This window comes from Delphinus delphis, chromosome 16 (assembly GCF_949987515.2).
Source record: "Delphinus delphis chromosome 16, mDelDel1.2, whole genome shotgun sequence".
Taxonomy (NCBI): domain Eukaryota; kingdom Metazoa; phylum Chordata; class Mammalia; order Artiodactyla; family Delphinidae; genus Delphinus; species Delphinus delphis.
In genome coordinates, this window is record NC_082698.1 from 81,776,620 (window position 1) to 81,782,619 (window position 6,000).

The following is a 6,000-nucleotide window of genomic DNA, read 5'->3' on the forward strand; positions in this document are numbered from 1 at the left end:
TTTTTTTTAACATCTTAAATATTTTATTTGTTTATTTATTTTTGGCTGTGATGGGTCTTCATTGCTGCACGTGGGCTTGTAAGTGGGGGCTGCTCTTCGTTGCGGTGCGCGGGCTTCTCATTGCAGTGGCTTCTCTTGTTGCGGAGCGTGGGCTCTAGGCACGTGGGCTTCAGTAGTTGTGGTGCACGGGTTTAGTTGCTCCATGGCATGTGGGATCTTCCTAGACCAGGGCTCGAACCCATGTCCCCTGCATTGGCAGGTGGATTCTTAACCACTGCGCCACCAGGGAAGCCTGCCAGTATTTTGTAACAACTTTAAATGGAGTATAATCCATAAAAATATTGAATCACTATGTTGTACACCTGAAACTAATATAATATTGTACATCAACTATACCTCAATTAAAATAAAAGACCAAAATGTTTATACCAGTTGACCTAGCAATTCTGCTTTTTGAAATTTATCCTAGGCAGCCATTCAGAAATGTAGACAAAGACTTAGATATGAATTCAACATACTAGAGATTACCAAAATTTGGAAACAATTTTCTGTATGAGAATAGGCGAGGTTAAGTTGTATAAATTATGATGCATCCATCTGGAGGGTAATTATGTAACCATTATAAACACAGTTGACAAAAATACTTTAGTGTTTTTCTCACACAGTTAAAATATACTACTTTTGTCAGGGCCTGAAATTTTACCTTACTTACAAGCTAATGTTAGCCTTTTACTATTTCATGGATGCTGGCAGTGAAGGTAAGCCTCGTGGGTCAGAGATAAAGAACTGAATTACAACAAGCAGCATATCGTGTCATGTTGGTTTCCCTTGCTCCCTAAGTTACATAGGAGAAACACAGAGGAGCCCAGATGGATTCTGTGCACATAGCAGATTTTTATCACAGCTGAGGAACACTGAACTGGAGACTCCACTGCTTTTATAGCAAGCAGTAAGCAAGCTTGCATTTTTCTTACACATGTTGTGTCATCTCTCAAGTTTACTCACTGAAACACAACCCTGGAAAATAGACAACTGGTGTAACATATGTTTGTATGTTTATAAAGACTAGTTAAGCACCAGGATCTGTGCAAATATATATGTTTGTGTGCATGCATGTATACATACATATACATGCATGCAAGCTGCTCCTGGCATCACTGTTTATATTTAAAAATTGGAAGAGAAGGGGCTTCCCTGGTGGCGCAGTGGTTGAGAGTCTGCCTGCCGATGCAGGGGACGCGGGTTCGTGCCCCGGTCCGGGAAGATCCCACATGCCGCAGAGTGGCTGGGCCCGTGAGCCATGGCCGCTGAGCCTGCGCGTCCGGAGCCTGTGCTCCGCAACGGGAGAGGCCACAGCAGTGAGAGGCCCGCGTACCACAAAAAAAAAAAAAAAAAAATTGGAAGAGAAGGGGAGAGGGGCAATATAGGGGCAGGAGATAAAGCGGTACAAACTACGTGTATTATGTATAAAATAAGCTTACAAGGATATATTGTACAACACAGTGAATATAACCAATATTTTATAATAACTATAAATGGAGTATAACCTTTAAAAATTGTGAATCACTGTGTTGTACATCTGTAACTTATATAATTATTATATCAATAATCAACTATACTTCAATAAAAAAATTTTTTTAATTGGAAATTATTTTATTGTCCACCAGTATGTTAGTTAACTAAATTTGGATGCACTCATACAATGGAATAGTTTGTCAACTTTTAAAAAGAATGAGATAGACTTACGTATTTACATTAACAGATATTCAAGATATATCATCAGGAGAAAAAGGCAAGTTTGCAAAACAGTACTTAGAGTGAGATCCTATTTCATAATTTTAAAAAATGTAATTTGGGTTATATATAGGAAAAAATATGAGAAAGAATACACCAGATGTTAACAGAGGTTATATCTGGAGTCAGAAATATGGAGAATTTTCACTTTCTGAAGTATAAATTTCTCTAATGCTTGGATGTTCGTTACATTAACCAAGTATGACTTTGTAATAGAAAAGAAAATAGAGGGGCTTCCTGGTGGCGCAGGGGTTAGGAATCTGCCTGCCAATGCAGGGGTCACGGGTTTGATCCCTGGTCCAGGAAGATCCAACATGCTGCGGAGCAATTAAGCCCGTGTGCCACAAATACTGAGCCTGCACTCTAGAGCCCACGAACCACAACTACTGAGCCCACGAGCCACAAGTACGGAAGCCCGTGCGCCTAGAGCCCATGCTCTGCAACAAGAGAAGTCACCGCAATGAGAAGCCCACACACCGCAACCAAGAGTAGCCCCCGCTCGCTGCAACTAGAGAAAGCCCGCGCACAGCAACGAAAACCCAATGCAACCAAAAATAAATAAATTTTAAAAATTAAAAAAGAAAACAGACTGAAGCAAATATATCTCAGTGTTAAATGTGGGGTTTTTTTTCTGAATGATATGATTCTGGGAAGTTTCATTTTCATCTTCCAAACTGTTTATGGCAAATATACATATATTTATAATAAGGGAGAATATGTTATTTTTAAAAGTATTAATAGTATTTGTCTTCAAATGTTGGTGTGTGGAGGTTTTTTCCCTTCTCTCTGTATATTTCAAATTTACTATAACAAGTACATTGCTTAATGTAAAATGGATGCAATGAACTTGTATTCCTTTGTTCTGCCCAGCGTCCCTTGCGTGCATTACGCCTTCACACTCCAGTGGTAAATTGCCCTCCAACACTTGCGGTGTGGCTGCTATTTGGAGGATCTTCCACATTCCAAGCATAGGTTTTGCTGGTCAAGCAGTGATAGTAACGAGAGAAGAGCACTCACGAAGGGAGACCTTCGGCATCGCTAAGGCTGAGACTCTCACCTGTCCCTTGGGGGCTCTTCAAACCACTGAACTAATGGTTCTCAACAGAAAGATGATTTTCCTCCCAGGGAGTATTTGGCAATGTCTGGAGACCTTTTTGGTTGTCACGGTTGAGGGTGGGAGTATAGTTGCTACTGGCATCTAGTGGGTAGAAGCCAGGAATACTGCTAAACATGTTACAATGCACAGAACAGCTCCTCACAGCAAAGAGTTATCCAGTCCAAGATGTCAACGGTACAGAGGTTGAGAAATCCAGCACTAAACAAACAGGTGCAGGGGGATGGGGGAGGGGCACAGTTCTACTAACTGACCTTGACTATCAAAAGGAAATAGGGTTGCTGTTTCACAATAGATGCTGGGAAAGTACAGCAGGAACACAGGAGATCCCCAGAGGTCCTTTGTTGTATACTGTGTGCAAGGGTCAAAATTATCAGCAGACTAAATTTACAGGCAGGACCAATAAGGATTTAAGGATTTAAGCCCCCCAGAAATAAAGGTGTAGGTTGCCCCATTTGGCAGAGAACTTTAGCCAACTACAGTGTTAGTCAAAGAAAGGCAAAACGTGGAATCAGTGGCGGGGAGGAAAATGGCAAGACCAGCCGAAGCGAGCACTGTGGGCTCTACCTCTACCTCCTGGCTTGCCGTATCTTATACAAAAATTTTTCTTTCCTTTCCTTTACCCATGCTATCGCATCTACGGTGTAATGGTGGTTGTTACATTTATTGTTTTTCCACAAGTATGGAGAAGGTATTGACCATGAACTACGGTAGAAATGACCTAAGAGGATCCTGGACTCAGAGAACAGTGGCCCACAGTGTCACATGAGATATTTTTTATTCCTGGTCCTATCAAGTGGCACAAAAATTAAATTCAAAATAAGAATTTCCTGAGAAATTGCATCTCTCTAGGTGCCTAAGAATAGAAATCACAAACTTTGGATAGAACAGAAGACAGGGAATTCCCTGGCAGTCCAGTGGTTAGGACTCCGCGCTTTCGCTGCAGAAAAGAAAACAAACAAAAAAAAGAACAGAAGACAAAAATATAGTATCTGCAGGTAGATAGGCAAAGAGAGTTAAGAATCTCATTGATAACTTTCACAGAAAAAAAAGTCAATGTTAATAAAGCCCAAATCAGGTAGGAGTATTTTACACTTTCAGAAGACCGTTAATGAAGAATAGACTTTACTCAGTAAATGTGTTTTGTAATGTTTGGGGGAAGGGGAAGGAGCTAACAGCTGCATTTTCGGGGTAATCTCTAAGCATGAAATCACGCAGATTTCAAGGGTTGTGCCTGAGTAAAAAGTATCTTCCTCTTACACAAACTACTCCTTCAATTTTGGAGACCAGTCCAGGATCCCTTAACAATTTCCTTTTCTGATAAACTAGTTGGAAGGAATTGTACAGTTGCAAAGCAAAACTCTGATTACAGACATTGTTCTGATGAATAGTTGTAGGTCACAGATCCTCAAGGAAAAAGCTATTGGGCTTAGCTGGATCTGAAGGCACTGAGGATTCAGTGAGTATTTCCCAGGTAGACTAAGGCATGCAGAGGCCAAAGAGTTACTTAAGTGATTACCTATGAAGTGTCCGTTAAAGGAAGGCTTTGGGCAACAAGCCCCTTCTTTAAATGCTGAAGAATGTAAAAGAAAGATAATGACAGGCTTAAGATCAAATTCTTGGCTAAGAGTAGAGAACCAGGAACTGTCTTTGTGCTATGAGGACTATTAGGTTATTAGTCTCAGAACCCAGGTTGCATAAAATCAGAATCAAAATTTGATCCTGTGATAAGCAACAGGGTCCTACTGTATAGCGCAGTATATAGATAGATGTTAGATAGATATAGATATATACACATACATATGTATATATATATATATATATATATATATATATATATAACTGAATCACTTTGCTGTACACCAGAAACATAAAAAATACATTAAAAAAATAAAACTTGATCCTGTGGATTGCAAAGTTCAGTTGCATTTACAGCATCAGCAGACCTCATGCAATATTAGGGCATTAACTGAGACAGAATGGAAGACCCCATAACTGAAACGGGAAAATAGGAGAGTAATGGGATGGCTTAGGCTACTCTGCCCTCCACTGAGCATTCCTTCCAAGCAGAAGTGGAGTGTCCCACCCCACACATCTGATGGAGATGTTTCTGCTTTGCTTGGAGATCTCATAACGAACTTGCCTCAGACAGTCACCTTGTAAGTGGTGGCCAAATTGCCTCATCCTTCCTTTCTATCACTTCTCATTTGCCTCTGTGTCTACAAACAGGGTCAGATCCCAGCAGCCACCCAGAAGCCAGTTACAAAGTCAAACCCTAATGGAGAAGCCTCACACGACAAAAGACTTTGGTTCATTTCTACGGCAAAAACCTGAAGAACGTCAACGACAATGCATTCAATGAGTCTCAGACTAGGGAAAGAGGAGTACTTTCAGACTGAAATGAATTTATTGACAGGTGCTCAAGCAGATGGGAGTGATTCTAATAGTTTGCTTACTCAGTTGTCTAAAACCTGAACTCAGTGGTGGCCAGTGCTAAATGGAATAAAGTTGCAAGAATTCCTTTTTATAAAACAGAGGAGGGGAGATAGGAATGCTAGAATGGATTTACCAAATGTATCTACTCACTCATCCTTCACTTACATCCAGTAAGAGGAGTCTGAATACACTCTCTTGATTACAGCTTCAAAAGTACAATGGTGAGGGATACATCAGACTTTTCAAAGCGCTCTAGTAACAGTTTTCTATAGTCTGGGGATGCAGGTAGGTAATTCTGCCATTGAAATGGGCTTTTTAATTTCAACAGGGTTAATGGAATCCTAGGCAGTGCCCAGAAGAAACACTTAAAAATCAAAGTGGGCATGATTACTAAAATAGACAGCACGGTAGGAACTATAATCAGACTGGTTGTAGATCACATAGACCCTAGGACCAAACGGCCCACTAATTTCCTAGCAAATAGGGGCTTCACTTAAGTATCCATGATCGAATAGCACTGCCCCTCACCTAATTCCCATCCTGAGTAAATTTATTGACTTAGAGTTTCTTGAAGGAAAGGGGAGGTAAGATACTCTTGAAGAAGACCCCAGCAATAACATCACCGGCACATACTGTACATTATCCCCCTAAGTCTT